Raw genomic sequence first — 24,751 nt, 5'->3', positions numbered from 1 at the left:
AAACAATGGCAACTGCCTTAGAGAACAACCAGGTGAGATGATCTAGTGAATTGGGAATAGGGGGACTATAAGAAAAGCCTGAAGACCAGGGGTTTTAGAATAAGCTCTGCAATTTGTTTGTAATATGAAAGTGGGTAAAACTATCTTTGAGTCCTCAACTTCTTCATCAATGAATCACTAATAAGTATTAACTCATTAGAATGGAGGCTCCTTTTGCCTCAAGGATCATTAAATTCTTTATATATCAATCATGAAGTTATAGTTCCTAGCACATAGTAGATATTTAACAAATGCTTGATTGCAACCATGTACCATGATATACATGGGCCATATATGTCATCACTCCCAATAGACTGCAAGCTCTTGAGGGCATCATTGACTGGCTTTGCCTCTTCAGGACCTATATAACTGGCACAGGCTGGTCCCTAGTCAGTCAAGAAATATCCATTCAGTGCCCATGTACTGTTAGTCCTCGATGATGGACAAGTACAAAGAAAGAAATAATCTTTGATTAAAAGGAATTTACATTCTAATTAAAATACTTTCATGTGTGCATATAGATATAGATATCTAGATAGATAGCATATTCCAAAATTAGATATTAAACCTAAAACTGCACTGAGACTTTTGGGACAGCCCATATATGTGTGTACACACACAAATACACACAGCTACATATCTACATACATACATAAATACATACAAAAAAATAAATAAATACAAGGTAGTTAGGTTGAAGGAGTAACTAGATTGAGGGGAGGAGTTAGTGGGAATCCAGAAAGGCCTCAATAGAAAGTGGAGGAAGATTTGAGTTTTGAAAACAACTAAGAATTCTACTAGTAGATGACCTTACTGGGCTTTAATATTCCAGCTTTAACTTCTGTGATTCTAAGACTGGTCAATAGATTGGAATCCACCAGTTGGTGACCGCTCTTATAGATGTACTCAATGATGTTTCAGGTCCCATGTCACCAAAGCTCAGAACTCCAGAATCTCGGGTTTTTAAGGGACCTCAGGGAACATCTTGGGTGTTCTGTGCCTAAGCAAAAATCCTCTTTACAAGTGGAAAGTGGTCATCCAGATTTCCATTGGGTAATGACAAATATTCATTGAGTACACACTGTGCACTAGGAGATGACTGACCTCAGAGCTGTGGGACCCTGAACAAAACATTTAAGCTCTCAATGCCCGCAGACAACTCTTTAAGAATGTAAGTAGCGGAGAGAGAGTGAATAAAATCATCATTCTGGAAACCTTCTTCCCCCACCCCAAAATGAAAAAGTGTGTGTGTGTGTGTGTGTGTGTGTGTGTGTATACATACATATATACACACACATACACATATACACACATACACACACAGAAGGCACTGTGCTAGTCATCGGTGATACGAAGACAGAAATGAAACAGTCCCTGACTTCAAAGACCTTACATTCTATTGAGGGCTACAGCATGCACACAAATAGATAAGCAATAAGAGAAAATAATTTTAAGAGGAGGAAAACAATAACAACTGGGGTTGGGGAACATGAAATGCCTCAAATAGGAGGTGATACTTGAGTTTGAAGGAAGATAGGGATTCCAAGTTGTGGTGGAGAGGGAGTATATTGTAGTCATGGGAGCTAGCCTGGGTAGAACCACAGAGGACTGACTAAAATGAAGAGTATGTACACTGGTAAGGTCTCATCTGGGATACTGTGGGACATTTTAGGTGCCACATTGAAAAGAGCATTGATAAGCTAGAGACGGGCCAGATAATGCCAGATAAGAAACAGTTGAAGAACTTGAGGATAATTGGAATATGAGAATTTGAAAGAATATTGGGTTCTGCATCAGAGAACTTGGGTTCTAGACCTTGTTCATCTGCTTGTAGCTTTGAGCAAATCCCTTAACCTCTCTGTACCTCAGTTTCCTCATCTGTAAAAATGACATTATTCTACTTTATTCCTTTATTCTACTATATGCCCCCCGCCAGTTTCCTTACAGCTCTAAATCTAAGATACTAAGGATTTGTAGGGTGATCACATGGAAGAAGGATCAGAATTGTTCTGTTTAACCACATGGCTAGGGTAGAACTATTATAATAGTGATGAAGAATGTGGTAATGATAGCTACTAGTTATACAGTACTTTAAGTTTTGCAAAGCACTCTTACTTAGGTTACCTCATTTGATCCACACAACACCCCTGGGAAATAGTTGCTATTATTATTCCTATTTTACAAATGAATAAAAAGACACAGAAAGGTTAAGTGACTCCACCAGGGTCATACAGCTAGTAAGTGCCTGAGGTCTTCCTCAGGTCTTCCTGACTCCAAGTCCTACATCCCAATCTCCAATGAAGAGAAATGTGTACCAAGGCCAACCTGTCTACAAATACCCTTGATCCCCTCCCCATCCATTTTTCCCACTAGATCATCCCAACTCTTACTGTGTCTCTGTCTCCCTCTCCTTTCTCTCCCCCCTCTCTTCTTTTCTCTCCCACTGTCTCTCTCTCCCCTCATATTTAATATTTTCCTGTTGATGTTTCCCTTCCCTGCTGCCTACAAATACACTCAAGTCTCCCCCATCCTTAAAAAAAACCCTCACTTGATCCCACAATATCACTAGCTATGTCTTTCTCCATACATCTCTGCTAAATTCCTTTTTAAAAGCCTTTTCTACCTGGTGCCACTTTCTCTCCTCTTGCTGTCTTCTAAATCCTCTGTAGTATGGATTCTGACCTAATCACTCAACTGAAACCACCTTCACTGAAATTACCAATGATTTCTTAATTGCTCAGACTGATGGACTTTTCTCAATCCTCATCTTTACTTCTCTCCAACATTTGACACTGTTGACTACTTTCTAAAAACTCTCCCCTGCTCCTCCCCACTCCCTCTGTCTCCCTACCTTTCCCTTACCCCTCCCTGTTCTACCTGCTTTTCCAGGTTTTCATCCACAATTTATTCCCATTTATAGATGTTATGTGTACCCCGCCCCCAAAGCTCAGTCCTGATCCTCTTCCCTTTTTTCTCTATGCTCTCTCACTTAGTCATCTCATCAGCTTCCATGGGTTTAATGATCATCTCTCTGCAGATAATTCCCATATTTATATATATCCAGCCCTAGTTTCTCTCCTGAGTTAGCAGTCCTGGATCACCAAATGCCTTTTAGACCTTTAGAAAAGGACATCTTACTCAGCCAATGAGAATTGCAATCTACATTTGTGGAGGCAGTTTCCACCCCTGCAAGTCCTTGTCATATTATTTTTATGACACTGTGAGAGCTGTTGTCGCTACCCACAAGGTGTAAGACAGCATTTCTGACCTCAAATAAGTCACACTCCAAGAAAACAAGCACCCAAGAGTTGAATAACAGCAGAAGACAGCAACAGATGAGCTCTCTGAAAAGCTGTTAGAAATATTCCTCAACTAGGGGAAAGTCAGTTATGATAAATAAAGTGCCTCAACCCAGAGGAAGCTATGGGTTTGGAAATGAAAGGCCAAGCAACTGTCAGATTCTAGTTAGTGCCAAAATGTGCCTCCAAGAGTACAGTGGCCAAAGGACCTGAGTTTGCCAAGAGCAAGCACCCTAACATAGAGCGCCGCCCCGCCAGGAGAGGTAAGATACCAGAGTATACTCTTGGACAGCCACTGAAGAATTTCACCTCTCACCACGTGCTCCCACTTGGAGGCTCTTGGAAATGGCTTGTCTCCTACCAAGGAGAAGAGCTGAGCTAACAGGTTTAGGCACAACTTTGTTTATGTCATTAGAAATTGACTGATATGGTCAAAACTGTCTGCCAAGCAGGAACCTACAGAGGCTTTCCTTCTGGTTACTGGGCTGAGCCCTCTGCATTTAGAGAGAAAATATAAGCAGGGAAGCATTTTTAAATAGTTTTTTTTACAAATCATGTAACCAAAGCATTCATTAGTCTTCCTAATATTTTCCCTCTTTCTCCCATTCTCTCCTCCCTCTATTGCCTTTCTTCTCATTCCATCTGTCCCACCTATACTAGCAGATACCCCACACCAAAAAAAGAGGCACAAGAATTAACTCCTCATCCAGAGGACCAAGAGTCTGGACACTGAACGCTGTCACCAAAAGGCTGATTAGCTGGGTTCTGTATTGTACCCCAAAACAGCCAGGTGCAGGGTGGAGGAGAAAGCAGTGTGCCTTCCTGGTCTGGGGCTACAGGGGTGGGGGGGAGTCAGCCTGCTGTTTTGTCTGCCTCCAGCTCAGAGCCTATGCTCAGCAGGGCTGAGCTGTGAGTCATGGGACTGGACAAATTCTATTTGCTCACAAGTCCAAGCCATCCCCACCCCCAATCCATTGAAGCCAGACTCCTTGTATCAGTGAGGGAAGAGTCAGATGCTGTCAGACCAGAGCCATTCATTCCCAGGCACCACTTCCTGCTGAACTGAGAAATGAAGAGAACCTCAGGAACCTAGAACCTGTGGAATCTTCAGCCAGGAAGAAAGGCTTAGAAATCTTCAAGCCCACCCACCTCTTCTTTTGAAGATGAGGAAATTGAGAACCAGAATGGGCTTGAAGCTGCTGGAAGAAGACCTACATGGAGGACCTGTTGCAAAAAATAAAACAACTGCACTTCAACGGGGAGCTGTGGGCATTTTGCCATGTGAGCAGAAATCTGCGTTTCCACAGTGATAGGAAAGAACAGATAAAAATAAATAAATAAAAGCCATTTCCAGTGTGTCTCCGGAGAGGGGCCTGGGTGTTTCCAAGCCCCTGTTGTGTTCCTTGCCTGGCTTCCTTAACCAGTGGAGTCTGGTGGAGCCCGAGCTGGAGCTGCAGTGTTCTGAGGGTTCTTTTGCTGGGAAGACCTCTTTAATATGGCTGGATTGTAATACTGCAGTGCTAGGGCTCTCCTCTCCGGCAATATAAATAAATAAATAAATGCCCAGCTCAGGCACCCAACTTCGGGGGGCTGGAAACGCATCTGGCTGCATTTGCACCCTTCCGCAAGTGCTGTTTCTAATGAGATCGACTCCAAAATAGAGCCGGGTCCCGTCCCATCCCCACCCCCAAGGCTTCTGGGGCAGGAAAGCAGGTGCATTCCCCATTCTCCCGCCAGCAGCCTTTCGAGGAAGGGGGTCCTCTGCAAGGCAACAGAGCTTCTGAGGCATGGCCGGGGAGGGAATTAGGGGGACTGAATATGGCACAACTCTGCCAAGCCTCCCCTCGATTTTCAGCCCAGTCTTTGCAACCCCACAGTGATGTTTAATCCAAAGGAATCATTTCGTCAGAGATAATTAATCCACTCTTCTCCCCTCCATCCCAAACTACCCCCCTTCAAAGGCTCCTGGAAAGCACTGACCAGATCCCCCTCAGTGACAGCTTAGAAAATTCGGGTGCCCACCCAACCAACCCTCTAGTCAAATCTCATGAAGTCAATGCATAACGCTTTCCCTGCAAGGTTACGCCTAATTGGCCACTAACCTAATTGATTAATCATCTAATTTCCTAGGAGGCATCAAGATATAGACTGAGGGGTGGGGATACGCTTGAAGACCGCATTTCAGAGGGGGGAATGGGGAAGAGTTCCCTGCAGGCAGGCAGGCAGCTCTGGCTGCAGCTTTCTCTGCCCGCATGTTCACCTCGGGAAGGAGGGGATGGGGCTGGCTAGAGTCTAGGATCAGAGCGCTGGGAGAATGACTGAGTCGTGCCTTGATTTCCCCCCAGGCGAAGCTTAAACCCCGGGAAAGCTGCTCTCCTCAGGCCCTGGAAAGGTTCGGCTCCCGGTGGTCACACTGCCAGGGCTTCTCCAGACAGATCAGGGAGCTTTCTCCCGCTCCCCCTGCCGTGGGACTCAGGGGCTGTCTCCCTGGCGCTCCCCCCACCACCGCGTCAAGACCAAAGCCGATCCAAGCCCCGATTCTCAGCTTCGCCTGCCTAGGACAGGCAGCTCTGAGCAACAACGAACTTGGCCTGGCCGAGAGGGGCTCCGGGGCCAGCAGTCGGGTTTGCTGACAGCCTTCGGAGTGGCCAACAAAACTTTACCTTCAAGTGCCGCAGCCAAGCATCTCCCCCAGCGCCCACCCCCTGCCCCTGAGTGACTGGCGCTCGGGCCAGCAATGGAGCGCTGCCCCCATCCCTCCCTAGGCTGCGGACGCCAGCCTGGAAGGGGGGGGGCTGTCCCCGCTCCCCTCCACCACCACCACCACCACCACCACCCCCTCGCTCTCTCGCTTTTTTCTTGGCCGCCTCCACCCACCCATCTCCGCTTCTGAAGCCTTTGCCCGAGAAGCCTTTGCCAGGCAGCCTGGGAGAGCAGAGGTGCCCAGAATCCAGATGGGGCAAGGGGAATACCCCGCTTGGCCATCGCGGAAGGAAGGGGGTGGGGGAGATGTGAGGAAGGGGACTCTGGGGAAGGGGCACGTCACCCCCCCGCCAGGCTGCCCCAAGCTCCCAGCCCTCAGCCCCTAAATCCGGCCCGCTTCCCACCTCCGCCCTCCTACCTTCAGCCGGCACTGCGCTCGCTGCTCCAGCCTCACTCCACTCATCCTCTTGTTGCAGGGGCGGGAGGGAGGGAGGGACTGTCCAGCTCTTTCCAATCCCCCCAGACGCTCAGTTCATGCTGGGCTGGGGTTCTGGATGGTGTCTAGGGGTCTCTCTGTTGCCCCTCTCCCCTGGCTGGGAGTCCGCCGGGCGGCACGCTGGTCCCTCCAGAAGGGAGACTTGGGCACGGAGTGTGAGCCCAGAATATCCTCAACAGTTTCTGCTCTTCCCTCCCCGAGAGCAGCAGCTTGGGTTACAGCTACAGCTACTCAGAGGCAGCTGAAGCAGTGGCAGCAGCAGCAGCGGCAGCAGCAGCCGAGGAGACACAGCTCCCGAGCTCCGCAGGCCACATCTTTCATTCGGTATACATCACTACCGCATTCCCCCGAATAGGGGAGCCCCTCGGCATTTCGTCAGCCAGCTGGCGCAAGACGTGGGCTCCCTGGCTGGGCGCGCTCCCCGTAAGGAGCAGACCCACCCCAGGCTTGCCTGAGAAGCAGGGGCGAGGCAGGAAGCAGCTGCTGCTCGGAGAGCCAGGTGGGCACGCGGACGATGGGAGAAATACCTGACACGTGGGGAGTTCTGAGACCCACAGCCCCTGAAGGAGGCTTTGGCCCCTGTGAGCTGAGGCCCCGTGGAAGTATAAGTGGGGGAAGAGCTTTACTAAAAGTCCCAGAGGTTCTCCAGATGTCAGCAAAGGAGATTCCCCTAGCAGTCCCCACCTACAGGGCAGATAGCGCTGACTGAGAGCTGAAATGTGGCCTCTAATGTTTACTACCTGCGGGAGTCATTTAATTTACCTGAGCCCCAGTTTCATCATCTTTAAAATGAGATCAGGTGGGCTCTGAGGCCCTTCTGGATCTAACTCATACTTCTCTACAACGATTACCCTCCCATGTTTATAGCAACGGACTGAAAGTCAGAATTGCTGGGTTTCAACTCTCCCCTAGAGGCTTACTAGCTGTGTGACGCTGGACAAGTCAAGGCAAGTCAACAAGTACATACTAAGTGATTGCCCAGCTTCGTGCTAAGCCTGAGAATATAAATACAAAAAGAAAGAACAAGTTCTTCCCCTCAGAGAGTTTCCAGAAATCACAATCTCACCAATCCTCAATGTCCTCACGTGTAATGTGAGAGGTTGATAACCCTATGATTCCTAGTCAACCTGACTGGGGAAAAAAAAGAGTATAAAATGTTATGACATAAGATCCATAACTCAGTTCAGAAAGAGCAATTCCAGCTGACTGCTGGTATTCAGTCCTGTCTGACTCTTTCTGACCCCATTTGGGGTTTTCTTGGCAGAAATACCAGAGCAGTTTGTCATTTCCTTCTCCAACTCATTTTATAGATGAGGAAATTGAGGCAAACAGGGTTAAGTGACTTGCCCAGGGTCACACAGCTAGTGTCTAAAGGCTGGATTTTAGGTTTTCCTAATACTATGCCAAGAGCTCCGTCCACTGATAGATAGGAAAGCTTATTAAAGACTTTGTATTCCTGGGGCAGCTAGGTGGCGCAGTGGATAAAGCACGGGCCCTGGATTCAGGAGTACCTGAGTTCAAAACCGGCCTCAGACACTTGACACTTACTAGCTGTGTGACCCTGGGCAAGTCACTTAACCCCCATTGCCCCACCAAAAGAAAGAAGAAAAAAGACTTTGTATTCTTAACATTTTGCATTCTGCCTCAGTACAGATAACATGGCTTTAAACATGGTAGATGCTCAAACATCTCTTGGCTGATTAGATTCACAAGAATTTTAGTTTGATCTGGAAGGGGATCTAGAACAGAGAATGTTATAACATAAAATATAAAGCATCAGTGCTAGATGCCACCTTACCATAGGTATAATAGCTCATTCATATCAGATTTTAAGGTTTGCAAAGAATGATTTAGTGGATAGAGAGATGGTCTTCAATGTGAGAAGACTTGGGTTCAGGCCCCATCTATGAAACAATGCTGTGTAACCCTGGGCAAGTGACTTAACCTCTCTAATATCTTATTTCTCTCCAGGATGAACTCCATACTTTCTCTATCATAACATATGCCTGTTTATAAATGAAAACCCTGTTTGCTTAATAAAGATCACTCTTGACTTTTGCAATACCCCTTGATTCTTTTCATCTTGGCAAATTACTTCAACCCAAGAATTCACACATTAGCTCTACCTTCTGCCCTACTGACTATCATTCTGAGTGGGTGTCTCCTACTAGAACCTCTATTTAAGAAGGGAACCCAAGCCAGCTAGGTGTTTGTTCCTCTCCAGGCTTTGAACCCAACTTTCTCTACATGCTATGGTATTAGGTACCTTCATCCTCCATATCTCTTCAGCTTCCTTTTATATGTTGCCTTCCCTCATTACAACATGAGCTTCTCAAGGGTAGGGACTATCTTTTTTCTGCTTGTATTTGTATGCCTACACAAATTGACTTACAGACTTAACAGTTCCGTGACTGGAAGACTATAAATTTCAGAGAACCAGTCAATCTGCATACAGAGAGGGAGTTCCCTCATTCAGGGAGTTCCTTAAACCAATGAACCATAGTTCCAAACTCTTCTCGTTCCATCCTCAGCACAATCCCGAGAGGTAGTTCCTGTTATTGTGCTCATTTTATGGTCGAGGAAAATGAGAATGATAGAAATTATTACTTGACTGGGGTCACACATGTAGTTAAATGTCAGAAACCAGATTTGAGTCCAGGTCTCCCTGATGCCAAGTCTAGCATTCTAACTACTATGCTATGATGTCTCTTCAAACATCACATGATAGATTGTGGAAGACAAAATGGCTAAATTTTAGGAGAGAGGATGTTAGAGGTGGGAAGAACCTCAGCCAAGATATTGAAACTGAAGTCTATTGAGCAAACATGTGTGGTTGATGGAAAGTTGGCTTTGCACCTGGTCAATATTTCCAGGGAAATGGAGGAGTCTGGGAAAGAAAAGCATTGCTAGGGTAAGTGTGTGCTTGTGTCATTGCTGAGGACAAAGCAGAAAAACTCACTGGAAGATGGTTAATATCCATGCTCACTTATAGATTCCTCATTTTATTATCAACAGTTTTTGCTAGGCAGAGTCCTGGCATCAACATAAGAGCGGCAACTGCTCACCTTGATCTCCCCCACACCCCAGTATTGATGGTAAATCCCAAGAGGGACACGCTGAACCTGTGGTATACCATAAGCTCCATGGGGCCAGAAACACTGTTTTCTAATCCTTGTATCCCCAGTGTCTGAGTGTCTGAAGCAAAAGAGGCACAGAAAACATGGTTGTTGAAATGAACCTGAGACATCGTTAACAAGATGTCACAGAATAGCAGAAAGAGCTAAAAAGCAGAAACCCTTGAAATCAGAAAATCCTTAGTTTGGAATCTCTGCTCAGATGATTAAAGGCTACATGGTCACAAGCAGCTCTGGACCATGGTTGTGTGATCTAGAAAAGAAGTTTAATTGATATGATCACAAAATGGAGACTTGGATGGCAGGAGAGGCATCAGGTCCAGGCTCTTCCACACTGAGGCATCGGGTCCACACTGTAACATGCTCCAGAGGTGGGATATCCACATCTGCTGGAGGATCTCCAAGGAGAAGAAACCCAGCCCCTTTCAAGGCAGCCCCTTCCACTTTGGGGCAGCTCTCATTGTGAGGCCTCAACTGGCCTCTTGGCCACTTCCACCTTTTGCTCCCAACTCCAGCCTCCAGAGACAAGTGGAACAAGCCCAACTCTTCATCCAATTGCAATCTTTCAAATAGTAATAGCTAACATTTGGGACAGCCAAGTGGCGCAGTGGATAGAACACTGGCCTGAGGTTGTGAGGACCTGAGTTCAAGTCTCACCTCTGACACTTACTAGCTGTGTGACCCTGGGCAAGTCACTTAACCCCAATTGCCTCAAACATCCAGGGCCATCTCTAGTCATTCCGATATGTATATATGTATTATAAATGTGTATATATCTATCTATCTATAGATATAGATATAGATATATAGATATCTTGCCACTAGACCTAGATTGTTCTGGAGGAAAGAGTGAGGCTGGTGACTTTGCGCAGTCCTCCCCTCACTTAAATCCAATTGATGGCAAGTCATAACATCTGTCATGGTCCTCTTTGAGAGGACAACAACAACAGATAACATTTACATAGCATCTAAAGGTTTGCAAAGCACTTTATAGATATAATTTCATTTAAAACTGAGAGTTGGTTGCTGTTAGTATCTAAGTTTTCAGAGAAAAGTGAGGCAGAAAGAGAGGGTCACACAGCTAGTGCATGTCTGAGACAGGATTTGAATTCAGGGCTTCCTGACTCCAAGTGCAGCACTCTAGCCCCCCATATGACCTTGCTTCCTCTTTAACAAATCAGTCATATCTCCCCTGAATATTGTCTTACCCAGGATAAACATCCCTAATTCCTCCAAGTGATTCTCATGTGGTATACAATCATGCTTTTTGGAGCAGCTGTCTAGACCAGTGATTTCATCAGTGTCTGGAGCTTCTAAGGAAATTTGATCTACCAGTGCCAATAGTTTAATCTCTTTGTTAACTTCGAATCTTTGAAAGTTGCCTGAGTCACAGTGCCAGTAAATGTCCATGCCTAGATTTGAACAGAGATCACCTTTTCTCCAAACCAGCCTGCCTTCCTCTATCCCACTTTTCATCTTCTCAAGATCACTATTTGCACCCTCCTCCATTCCCAATCGGAAGCTATTATGAGAAAGATCAATCAATAAACAAACATTTATCAATCACCTACTATGTTCCAGCCACCCAGTCATTATATGTAAACAATGTGTTAGGCACTAGGGTTACAAAGACAATCCACAGCATTTTATTTAGCCCTTACAATGTGCCTGGCACTGTGTTAGGTTTACAAAGACAGAAATGAATAGTCCCTACCCTTGAGGAGTTTACCTCTCCTGTGAGGGAAATAACAAATGTCCATATAAGTCAAGACATAATATAGACAAAGTGTTTGGGGAAATGGAGGTAGAGCTCATGGGGAAATCAAGAAAACTCTTGTGGGGGTGGGGCTCTGCAAGCTGAGCCTTGAAGAGAATGGCAGATTCCATGAACCACAGTCAAAGGAGGTCATTCCAGACCATCCCTCCCTCCCTATTAGGAGGAAGAGGGCCATCAGTGCCAGGGGGCTTGGTGGTCACTGGGCCAGCAGAACAGATGGAGATTTTTCTCCCTAAGGCAATGCCAATGTTGGCACATATGGGTGAGGACTTGGCGCATCTGATTTGTTAAATCCATCTAATAGTGCCCCCAGCATCCCCAGGGAGAGGCTTGTGTTCCCAGTGCCAGATCCTTGAATATATATTCCCTCTCCATCCTCCTGATGAGGCCTGTGTGTTTATGTTTTTCACTGTTGCTGCATTTGGGGTTTTTGTTTTTTACAGAAGGAAGGCCTGGTCAATCCCTCACCCCATCTGGTGGCCTTGTTGTGTTCCGGAGGGGCCACAGCACCATCCCCTGGATGGCTGAGGAGATGTGAATGTAGGGGAAAGGAAAAATCAAGGAGAGTTATGAGAGGGGAGGGAGAGAGAAAGAGGGAGTCAAGGAAGGAGGGAGAGAGGGATGAGAAGAAAGAGGGAAGAAGGGAGAGAGGAGAGAAGAGGGAGAGAGGAGAGAGGAGAGAGAAGGGAGAGAGAGAGAGAGAGAGAGAGAGAGAGAGAGAGAGAGAGAGAGAGAGAGAGAGAGAGAGAGAGAGAGAGAGACTAAGGAAAGCAAGAGACAAGAAAACCCACAGACCTTTTTCCCTTAGCAACAGGACTAAAGCTACTCCTCCACTAAGAGACACACAGGTGTCTGCATCACTAGCAACCATCCTGCTGGAATAGGAACCTTACCAGGTTTCAAAGTGCTTCCCACTTGAATGTGCTGCCTTTGGAGCCAATGGATTCTTCCCGTTGGAGAGTTTCAGCCAGAGGCAGAGTGATCTTTCGTAGCAGACGGGGATCTTTCTCAGGTAGGGGCAGGATCAGATGGGCCACTAAGGCCCCTTCTAACTCTATGGTCTCCACTCCCACCACTCCCCCTAAACAGTTTGTGACCCATCTACTGTGCATTGTACATCAGCCTGATGGGACTGAGCCTTCATCTGGAGGTGAGTGTTTTTCCAGTGGCATCAGTGAGTTAATACTAAACCATTCATGCTCTCTCAGCTGGTTTCCTCTGATCCTTAGTCTTCCTGGAGGGCATATCCCCATCACTGCTACCATATTGCCCTCTCTCTCCCTCTCATTCAGTCTTATTTCTATCTTACTCTCCCAGGAAAGCCTCCAAGACTAGAGAGATGGGATGCACATCAGAGAACCTGACTTAATAGCAATCATCCCAACACTTTGCAAAACATTATCTTAGGGGATCCTCATAACATGTCCCTACAGTAAGGCCTCAAGGGTTATTCCACATATTTTACAGATGAGGCAAAGTAAGGCTAGGAGAAATTAAATACCTCAAGTAACAATTAAACAGAAAAAAAAACAATTAGTAAGGAAATGTCTTGATATCTTGGAATCAGTGTCCACAGTGATTGTCTACATTAAAGAGTCGATTTAGCAGAATATCCTGGTATTTGAAGGCCAGGATCTGACTTCAAGGTCTGAGTCTACTAGGTACTCCATCAGAGATCTTGGGGAAGTCACTGTTTCACTGGGACTCTACTTCCTTATCTGCAAAATTAAAGGATTAAAGTGCAAGATCTCTAAACTTCCTTCCAAGTTTCATGGGGGAAAAAATACATATGTGTGTATGTGTGTATGTGTGTATAGGTATTTACATGTGTCTGTATGTCTATATGTGTTTATGTGTGTGTATACATACATGTGTGTTTATGTATATATGTATGTATATGTATATAGAGAAATCGAGAAATTAGAACCATTATGGGAGTCAGGAACAACCAGGTTCAAATCCTGCCTCTGAAACACATTGGCTCTGTGACCCTGGGTAAGTCACTTAATGTCTTAGCATCCCAGGCAACTCTCTAAGGCTACATATAAGTTGCATAGAAAGTCCTGATCGACTTTGATAGAGAGAATTTTCTCACTTGAAGTTGTCATACCAATGGAGTCAGAGGTTGAATCAGGAAAAAGGAAAAAAGAAAAAGCCCTGTGAAATAGATAGACACAAAGATAAGAACTGGACCTGTGACCTGTGACCTGTGACCTGAATGGTATGGAGAAATCCCTACAATGGCACCTTCTCTGCAACACAGTTTCAGTCTGTTAGAGACAGAACTCTACTATGTGGGGGGATGGTTACTACAACTATTAGCATACCCATTTTCCAGATGGGGAAACAAAAAGTTGGAGAAGTTTTATAGTTTCACTAGGGCCATACAATAAAGACCAGAGGTGTCAGAGGATCAAAGGTAGATATAAACCTGAGTTGTTTATTATTATTATTATTATTTGGGCAGAGCTGGGCACATATATACTTTGCAAACAGTCTTGGTAGTCTTTAACAATTCTAGACCTCAGAAAGAAACCAGAAATGGAACCTTCTCCTCCAATGCCCAGAAAGTAGATCATTACCTTACACTGGAAGGCAGGAAGTGTCTGACCATAAATGAAATCATAGGGGTATGAGCTCGGGCCCTAAGAACCAAAAGAAACACATGGAAGGAATTGTTACCTTGATGAAAGAGGGGAGAGCAGAGAAAGAGAAAGACAGAGACAAATATTCCCTGAATAAGGGCTCCAGGTGTGGAGCTCCAAGCTGGAAGTAGAGCCTGTGGTGTGGGGGAGGGGCTTAGGATCCTGGATTATCTCAGTCAGGGTCTGAGAGGAAAGTCTTGGTCAAACTGGAGTCAGTAGTTCACCTGACTTGGCACTTACTACCTCCTGTCTCTTCTATGAGGTGCCTTAATGTTTCTGCTGGACTACCCCATTGGCAGCAGGTGATGGAGATGTTGGGCTCCTCCACAGAAATGACTCCTCTGGATGATGGCTACAGGATCCAGGCTGGAAGCAGGGCTGGTGATCTGAGGGATGGTTCTATTTCCAGGGCTTATGGGCTTCCCTGCCCATTGGTTGATCAACAATTGTTGGTTAACAACTGAGCTGAGCTGATCCCAAATAGGTGAAGTGAAGGTGGAAAAGCTAATAAGCCTGAGTCTCAAACTGAACTAATGCCCTTTCTATTGCAGTACACATTGCCAGTAAGTGGCATACCCAGGATCTTAAGCAAAGTCTTCTGACTTTATGAAGCAAGAGAAGTTTGATGACTTCAAATAATTCATATAGCTTTGGGTGAAGATAAATAGTGGCTACTCATGATACCCAGCATTTATGTAGCATTTGAAGGTTTACAACTAGTTTTTCATGTGTATGCCCTGAAATATATCCTGCCTATACACAGTGAACTCTAGATCTGAAGCTCTGCTGGGGCTTGGAACTCAGCAGAATAAAGAATGGTTTGGGCTTGGGAAGAGCACCTGATCTGGCATCACAGAACATGAGATGTCATCTTAACCCAGACAGTTATTACCTATGTGACCTTGGGCAAGTCATGGTAACTATCTGAGCCTCAATTTCCTCTTCTGTAAAATGAATGGGAGAAAAGAGACTAGATCATAGATTTAGTGTCATGAGAAACCTCAGAAGTCCCATAGTCCAACCCTTTCATTTTACAAATGAGGAAACTGATGCCAGAAAAAGGTTAAAGAACATGTCTAAAGTCACACAGGTACCATGTAAAAAAGCTCGGGTTTGAACCCTGGGCCTATGATTTGAGAATCAGTGTTATTTCCACTGTATCATGAGCATAGAAATCTATGATGCCTTATCCAGTGTTCCTCCTTTTTTGTCCAGAATGCTGTAGAGACTGAGGCTGTGATGCTGTCCAATCCCATTGTTCCTTCTACTATACAATGTGGCCATCGACTGGTCCATGGGCTTTCTCTGTGAGAAATTACCGATCCTAAGGAGAGGATTTCCCACCCCCCATTTTTATAGGCTCATGGGAACATAGATTTAGAGTTGGAGGGGCCCTGGAGGGAGGCCAACTAGTCTAACTCCTTCATTTTACAGATCAGGAAACTGAGGCCAATGAACCTTAAGTAACTTGCCTAAGGTAATCAACAAAGGTATCAAAAAAAGACCTATGGATTGTTTTCTCAGCTTGTTCTGTCACTTGGAATGGGGGTGCTGCCCCCCTGTTTCTTGACAAACAGGAAGAAAGAGATAGAAGGACATTAGGGCTTCCCAAGATGGCATGGACTTCAGCAGCCCTGCCCAAGCACTTCCTGAATTGAGTGAGGATTGGGTAGGAAGGAGAACCCATGTCTGTCAGCTGTACAGGCTGTGGCGGGCTGCTCTAAACAACAGAGAAGCGGGGGGCACGGAGGACCACTTCTGTTTATTTTTGCCTCAGTATTGCTCAGTTGTTCAGCACAATCTGTTTCACCAGCTCAGTAAGAGGAAATTAATGAGAAAGAAAATCCATTCAAAGCAACGGGCAAAGATATTTTCAAGGGACAGCTCCATCTCACCACAACAGCCCCCAGAATAAAAAGGAAATAGAATTTAGGGTAACATTCTAAGCCCATCAGTTCCTTAGTTCTAGGCCTGAAGATTTCAACCCCCAACCCCACTCACTGTGTCTGGAGCCAGAAAAACCTCACCTTCCAAAAAGGAAAAGATGGAGTGCCCTTATCTCAAGAGGGCACATCTCTGTTTCCACTGGTAAGGGAGGGAGGCTTTTCATTGAAGCAGCTCCTGACTTCCCTGCTTCCTTGATGGGGGATGGTAGTCATACAGTCTGGTGATGAGCAGAATAGCCCTTGCACCCAGGCTCTGCCTCCACGTCTTTAAATGAGGCTGTTAGCCTGGGTGATCTAAGACTCCTCTCAGCTCTAACATTTGATGTTTCTAAGCTCTAACCTGTGGGGCTATTTGCTTCTCAGCGTCTTCTCTGGTGGTGCAATAAAGACCTTCCTATCAGAGCTATTCAATAATATATTGGGTTGCCTTGCTCGATGAGTACCCATCCCAGGAACCTTGATTTGGAGGGTGGGTGATGTCTTCAAAGGGAGGCAGACAGGATTTAAGCTTTGGGCAAGCAATGGAGCAGATGATATTCAAGGTCACATCCTAAAATTTTAGGAACGATCCTCTATCCTATGTTCTAAGATCCCTCCCAGTTCTGACATTTTATGTCCTGAAGTCTTTTCAGCTTTAATATTCTCTGTTCTAAACAAGCACAAAATAATTGAAAAATACAGCAAAATTATAAAGAATAAACATATCCCCAAAGAAGAATTGTGCGAACATACTTCCCCTAAATCTTTTGTGGGGGGAGATGCTCCACAGGCATGGAACATTGCAGAAAAGGTCATTTTTTGATGCATTTGTCAGTTTTGCTGCATTTTCCTTTTTTTCCTCTTTTTGTTTAAAAAAGATTCTTTGTTATGAGAAGGCTCTCTGGGATGGAGAAAGGGCGGAGTGCAGGGGGAAATCTAGTCAATATAAATATGAAATATAGCAATAAAATCAACTTTTAGAAAATATTCTATTTTCTAACATTCTATATTCTAAAGTCCCTTCTAGTGTGGACATTCTTTGTTTCAAGTCCCTCCCACCTCTAATTCTTCTAATGTCCCTTTCATCTCTAACATTCCATATTAAAGAGGCTTTTTTTCTATCAGTTCCAATACACTATGATTTTTGCATACCTGTGCACAGTGAAAAACCCAGGTGTTGAAAGGATTTGGTATTAAGTGGGTATAGTGATATACACTACCCTGTGATTCCATCATCTCCACAAATAAGGAAAGATCTTAATATTGACAGGTAGAAGTAGATCTCTTTTCTCTTTCTTCTTTTCTGGCTCCCTCTACTTATTTCTGTTTTCTTTCTTTTTCTGACTCTCACTATATCTCTTCTTCCTCCTCCCACTCACTCCATAAATATTTCTATGGATTTCCTTTTTTGTGCCTAGTATTGTGCTGAGGCCTGTGATAATTTTTTCGAAATAAAAAATACAGTCTTTTTGCACTTTCCAGAGATGACAATCCAATTAGAGAGACAAAATTAACACATGCAACAGTTAGAGAAATTTTAAGTGCTAGGCAATACATTTCTGACTCTAAGTGCAAACAGGATTCATTCAAGGGAGAGATCTGCTTCAGCTGGAGGAGAGAGAGGCTATGGGACCTTCTTTAAGTCGAGAATCAACCCTCTCTAGGTTTCAGTTTCTTCTTTTGTGAAAAGGTAACCGAATCACCTATCATACCTCTCTAACATGTGTTACAACAAAAGAGATAATTTATGGGAATGCACTCAGAAATGGATAAAGTGTTAACCAAATGTAAGGTATTGTTTTGCATGACTTCATATGTATAATGAGTATCATTATATATGCTTGCCTTCTCAATGGGCGTGAAAGGGGCTAGAGGAAAGGAGAAAATTTGGAACTCAAAAATTTTTTAAATGAATGTTAAAAATTTAAGATAACAAATGTAAGATATTAAATCGGCAGAAGAGTCAGCATCCAAATATGAAAAACATTAATTATAAATTTTGAGAAATGGAAAGACTCATAGAACATAGAATATTAAGTCACTGAATGTAGAATATTAGAGCTTGATGGAACTTCAGAACATGTAGTATTAGAAAATAAAATATAAAATGTTAGAGTTAGGAGAGACCTTAGAATAGAAAATATTAGAGTGAGAAGAAACCTTATAGCACATAAGGCTAGAACTTAGAACATAGAATGTTAGAACCTGAAAGGATTTTATTACATAGAACATTAAACATTGGATGTTATGGCAGTGTAATGTTAGAACCTAGAATGTTGGAATGTCAGGTTTAGACTTTCAGAGCTATAAGGAATTCCATGAATCAGTTAGTCCAACCCCTGCATTTCACAAGGCAAATATCCATTTGAAATGAGGCAAATGGGTCTTATAAAGAGGAAATGATGGACAAAGTCACAGCTAACTGTTGCACAGTTGTTCTAGAATCTGTCTCCTGACCCCATGTCTATTGCTCTTTTAACAATACTGAGTAATAGGGGGAGCATTTCTATCTCATAGCCCTTTTCTCTACATGTTCAGTTTTTATCTCCCGCTCACACAGGAGTATCTGCTTGGTGAGCTTAGTGACACTATAAGAAGCATCAGTGGCCATCACAGGAACTTCTTCCTTGTCTTCTAGAGAACCACCTAGCCTAGTTAGCAGAGCTTTTTCCACCCTGCCTTTCCATGGAGGCTTTTTCTTAATATTAAGTGATAATTTGAGCTATTTTTCCTCTTCTTTCCAGAGTTTAACACTAAGGGAAAAAACTAAGGTGCTGGCTTAGTGATGAAGGTTTATTGTCACCTACCTGAGATACTGTAATAATTTTCTGTTGTGGTCTCTCTGCCTCTAGCCCCCTCCCCCTCTCCAAACCATCTATCTTGAATAGATTGTCTAATCTATCTTCCTAATGTATAGTTCTGGTCACATGACTCCCCTATGCCAAATGTCCGATGTCTATAGGATAAAGTCCAAATTCCTTGGCCTGGCCTAGGGAAGGGAAGGGAAGGGAAAGGAAGGGAAGGGAAGGGAAGGGAAGGGAAGGGAAGGGAAGGGAAGGGAAGGGAAGGGAAGGGAAGGGAAGGGAAGGGAAGGGAAGGGAAGGGAAGGGAAGGGAAGGGAAGGGAAGGGAAGGGAAGGGAAGGGAAGGGAAGGGAAGGGAAGGGAAGGGAAGGGAAGGGAAGGGAAGGGAAGGGAAGGGAAGGGAAGGGAAGGGAAGGGAAGGGAAGGGAAGGGAAGGGAAGGGAAGGGAAGGGAAGGGAAGGGAAGGGAAGGGAAGGGAAGGGAAGGGAAGGGAAGGGAAGGGAAGGGAAGGGAAGGGAAGGGAAGTCAAGGGAAGTCAAGGGAAGGGAAGTCAAGGGAAGGGAAGGGAAGTCAAGGGAAGGGAAGGGAAGGGAAGGGAAGGGAAGGGAAGGGAAGGGAAGGGAAGGGAAGGGAAGGGAAGGGAAGTCAAGGGAAGGGAAGGGAAGGGAAGGGAAGGGAAGGGAAGGGAAGGGAAGGGAAGGGAAGGGAAGGGAAGGGAAGGGAAGGGAAGGGAAGGGAAGGGAAGGGAAGGGAAGGGAAGGGAAGGGAAGGGAAGGGAAGGGAAGGGAAGGGAAGGGAAGGGAAGGGAAGGGAAGTCAAGGGAAGTCAAGGGAAGGGAAGTCAAGGGAAGGGAAGGGAAGTCAAGGGAAGGGAAGGGAAGGGAAGGGAAGGGAAGGGAAGGGAAGGGAAGGGAAGTCAAGGGAAGGGAAGTCAAGGGAAGGGAAGGGAAGTCAAGGGAAGGGAAGTCAAGGGAAGTCAAGGGAAGGGAAGTCAAGGGAAGTCAAGGCAAGGGAAGGGAAGGGAAGTCAAGGGAAGGGAAGTCAAGGGAAGTCAAGGGAAGTCAAGGGAAGGGAAGTCAAGTCTATATGTCTGAAGGGTGAAGTAGCTGGCTCTTTCAAGGCTGCAAAGCTATTCAGAGGGTCATCTGATATGGGAACCTGGGTCTTAGAACTCTTAGTTCACTGTGACTTACATTGGACTTAGAATGATATGATCTAGATTCAGATCTCGTCCTGGCTATTTACTAGATGTCATACCATGAACAACCCACTTGTGCTCAGTTTCTTCATCTTTAGAATGAGGAGCTTGAGCCAGGTGATCACTAAGATGCCTTTTAGCTCTAAAATATGTAACTCACCCACTGATCTTGCTGCTAGGCCAGTTCCCTAATCATTGTGCCAGACTGTCTCCCTTTTGCTGAAAATGCTTTGAGACTCTTTGCAGGCAGGCACTTACATGGAAACAATGACCATTGCCTTTCATAATGAGAAAGATGATGGGAAAATTGGAGAAGCTTTAAGAAATAATATCACTTGACAGTCTGTGTTATACTATGTTTAAAATATGAATGATGAAGACTGAGGGGATGAAGAGTGACCTGAGAATTCTTATCATATGATGTATATGATCCAAAAAAATTAATTGTGTAAAGGGAAAGACAACTAGGTTTTTGCTGGCCATGGTCCTGAATTAGAATCCAAATAAGATTTCTAAAATTCTAGAATCACAAATTTGGATGTGACTTTGAATATCACCTACTCCAATGACTGCACAAAGCCAAAATCCTTGTTATAACCTCCCTTTGAAGACCTCATTCAGCCTTTGATTGACGACTTCAAGCGATGGGGTATTCACTACCTTTTGAGCAAGAGAACCCAAACTATTATTGAACAGCTCCAATCATTAGGAAGGTCTTTACAGTATCACTAGGGAGGGAACTGAGAACCAAATAGGCCACAAGTTAAAAATATAAGTCAACTCAAGGAAGGTTTAGATAAATCAGTGGTGACAGATCCATTACAGACTATAAACAAAAGTTACATGGATATTGTGGGTAAAGGAAAATCCCTAACCTTTTGAGGTGACTATCAGACAACTAGTTCTTCCCATAAAATATCCACTAATGCCTCTGTCATTCAGAATGATAGAGACAGAGAGGGGGGAGAAAGAGACAGAGAGACAAACTCTGTAATAAATGGAACACAGGGCTAACCACATTCTTATATTTATATGCCTTTTCACATACAGGTGAAGTGGTTCAATATAAAGAAATATCTCACTTTAGAATAGAGAAGAGTGTTATAGATTACTGGAATCCACAGTAACCTTGGAGTCTCAACTTAGCTTTCAAAAAGCTATAAAAAATCCATTGATTCTTTAATTTATCATGAACCAGGTAGTGAGATACAAATCAAAAGCATTATTAGCTCTACTTTACAGATGTGGATACTGAGGCACCACGAGATCAAGTGACTTGCCCAAGGTCATATGGTAAATTCATAACAAAGCTGAGACTCCAAGACCAGTACATTTCTCACTGACACCATGCTAAACTCACTAGGCCAAGAGCAATGTTGGATGTTTCATGGGTCAGTTCATGGTGAATGAGATGTAAACATCAATTGTAAGCACTCGTGATGAAAAAATGAAAAAAAAAAACTGCAGGAACTCCAATTGGGCTTCTATGGGTAGCCCCTGCCTACAGTGCCAGGATAGCTTGCTTAGCAGACTTGGTGGAAAGGGAATCTTTTCTTGGCTTCCCCAGGCATATATTTCTCCTTCCTCCTGACAATAAGATGAAGATTGGATTGATTGGTGGGTGACCAGATGTTACTCAAGGAAATAGAGTATTAGTGCATGCTTGGATAACTATAAAATTGAAATGGATCCATGATTTCATTAATATGGGTAATTTTTGGTGCAGATTACAATAGACTCATACCTTCTGCTCTGGTACAACTCTTGTACATTTGCTTCCATCAATACTCTGCTATTCTCACAAATGTGCTGAGCACTCTCTTTGGATCAATGTGTATATTGTGTTATAAGGATTAGTGCTAGAGTTAAAATTGGACCTCTATATGACACAATGGATAGAGTGCTGGCCCTGGAGTCAAGAAAATTCCTCTTCAGTGATCACAAATCTGACCTAAAACAAACACTAGCTATGTGACCCTGGGCAAGTCACTTAACCCAGTTAGCCTTAATTCTTCATCTGTAAAGTGATCTGGAAATGGCAAACCACACTTCTATCTTGCCAAGAAAACCCCAAAAGGGGTCATGCAGAGTCAACATGACTGAAAATGACTCAACAGAGTTAGAATCAGGAAGAACTGAAATGGAATTCTGCCCCAGGCATTACCAGCTGTGTGATACTGCACAGATTGTTTTAATATCTCTGGACCTCAGTTTTTGCATCTGTAAATTGGTCGTCATCATTTTATCTTCTACCTACACAGTTACTGTGGGGCTCAAATAAGGTAATATATACAAAGTATATATTGTAAATCTCTAAGGGCTAAATAGGAACTGAGAACCTAGCCAGACCACCATCTTTTCTATCACATATCTCACTCATAATGTTCATTATGCCACTTCTTAAATGTAATTCCTCACTGGTAATAGCCTATGATTATTTTAATCCATTTACTATGCATCTCTGCATTGAATCAACCACAAGTTTTTAATCCTTCACAGTTTTTGTGGTCCATGATTCATAGCATGGTCATAAAGCACCATTGGGAATTAGAATAGGCAATGAGGAAACAAAACTATCACTCTTTGCATATAGTGTTATACTTAGACAATCCTAGAGAATCAACTAAAAAACTAGTGGAAATGATTTACAAGTTTAGCAAAGTTTCAGGATACAAAATAAGCCCACATAAATCACCAGCATTTCTATGTACTACCAACAATGTCTAACAGGAAGAAACAAAGAGAAAAATTACATTTAAAATAACTGTATGTAATATAAAATACTACAGAGTTTACCTACCAAGACAAACCCAGGAACTATATGAACACAATTACAAAACACTTTTCACACAAATAAAATCAGATGTAAACAATTGGGAAGATATTCATTGAAAATGGGCTGGCTAAGTCAATAAAATAAGAATATTACTTTTACCTAAATTAATCTATTCATTTTTACCTAAAAATAAATATATTAATTTTACCTAAATTAATCTATTTATTTAGCACCATACCAACCAAACTACCAAAAGATTATTTTATAGAGGTAGAAAAACTAATAACAAAATTCATCTAAAAGAACAAGAGGTCAAGGATATCAAGAGAATGCATTTTTTAAAATGTGAAGGAAAATGGTCTAGTCTTACCAGATCTCAAACTGTATTATAAAGAGATGATTATTAAAAACAATCTAGTACTGCCTAAGAAAGAGAGTGGTGGATCAGTGGAATAGATTAGTTACACAATGCATTATAGTAAATGACAATAGTAATGATAAACCCAAAGATCCAAGCTTTTGAAACAAAAACTCACTATTTCACAAAAACTTCTGAGAAAACTAGAAAACAACATGGCAGAAACTAGATAAAGACCAACATCTCACACCCTATACCAAGATAAGGTCAAAATGGGTACATGATTTACACATTAAGGGTGATAACATAAATAAATTGTAAGAGCATGGAATAGTTTATCTGTTAGATCTATGGAATAGGGAAGAATTTTGGACCAAACAAGATATAGAGAGCATTATGAAATATTAAAAAGATAATTTAAATTGTGTAAAATTTAAAAGTTTTTGCACAAACAAAATCAATGCAAAATTAAAGGAAAAGCAGAAAAGAGGGAATTTTTCAACAATATTTTTGATAAAGGCCTCATTTCTCAAATACATATAGAAATGAGTCAAATTTATGAGAATACAAGTCATTTTCCAACTGACAAATGGTCAAAGGATATGAAGAGGCAGCTTTCAGACAAAGGAATCAAAGTTATCTACAATCATATGAAAAAATGCTCTAAATCACTATTGAATAAGAAATGCAAATTGGAACAACTCTAAGGTACTACATCATATCAATCAGATTGGCTAATATGACAAAAAAGGAAAAATGATAAATGTTGGCGGGGATGTGGGAAAACTGGGACAACACTGCACTGTTGGTAGAGTTGTAAATTGATCCAACCATCTCTACCAAACTGCTATTGCCATTTACAAGTCTTTGGTCATGAGATTTCTTCACCATAGGAGGAGGGTTCTTTCTGTTTAGCTTATAGCACAAGAGTCTATTTTTAGCCATAGGAAGGCCCTGGGGGTGCCAACAAATTGGCTTGGGGGCCAGCTGGTGGTTCCTGAGAGATAAGGGTTTTATATTCAGGAGCAGGAGTAGTAAAAGAGGGGGCAGAGAAGGAAAGAATGGCAGTTGCAGGGGACTGAGAAAGGAGATGCAAGGGGGACACTATGGAGAAAGGAGGTGAGAGAAAAGGGAGATTTCACAGCGGCAGGTGAGAAAGTTAAATACAGTCAGGTAGTATATTCTGTTTGGTTTTGTTCTTATCTCTAAGTTTATTCTTATCAATAAACCCTGTTTTTGTGCAATTGAAAAGAGGCTTCCTAATCGTTTTCTTATCAGTCTGGAACAAGTAGTTGGGGAATTTTTTTAAATAGCCCTTAAAGACTGGCATGGGCAGCTAACAGCCTATAGCCCCACAGACAGCTAGCCAGCTAGCTAGCTAAAATTTTACAGAGATTTGCTTAGTGGGGAAGACAAAGTTACAGATTAGAAAGCCAGTTATAATTTCTCAGATCAAACAGTTAAATTATTGTTACAGAAGGAAGGAAGGAAGGAAGGAAGGAAGGAAGGAAGGAAGGAAGGAAGGAAGGAAGGAAGGAAGGAAGGAAGTTTAAAAGACCTGGCCATAGCCAATGAAGCTGGTGACCTTTTCTCTACTTC

The 24,751-nt window shown here is 43.3% G+C and overlaps 1 protein-coding gene across 5 annotated transcripts in view; it reads right to left on the bottom strand.

The window, feature by feature from the left end:
• DAB1 (DAB adaptor protein 1) overlaps positions 1-6,795 on the bottom strand; it is a 1,311,411-nt gene extending 1,304,616 nt beyond the window's left edge. For 3 of the 5 annotated variants that reach the window (XM_043963028.1, XM_043963033.1, XM_043963030.1), the window contains exon 1: positions 6,460-6,794. The gene's annotated coding sequence lies outside the window, so the exon portion shown is untranslated. Of the gene's footprint in view, positions 1-6,459 lie in introns of all 5 variants that reach the window. The other 2 variants (XM_043963034.1, XM_043963032.1) reach the window with 2 other exon arrangements.
• Between the last annotated feature and the right edge of the window lie 17,956 nt (positions 6,796-24,751).

Source organism: Dromiciops gliroides, chromosome 4 (assembly GCF_019393635.1).
Source record: "Dromiciops gliroides isolate mDroGli1 chromosome 4, mDroGli1.pri, whole genome shotgun sequence".
Lineage (NCBI taxonomy): Eukaryota > Metazoa > Chordata > Mammalia > Microbiotheria > Microbiotheriidae > Dromiciops > Dromiciops gliroides.
This window is presented reverse-complemented; position numbering and strand designations above follow the sequence as displayed.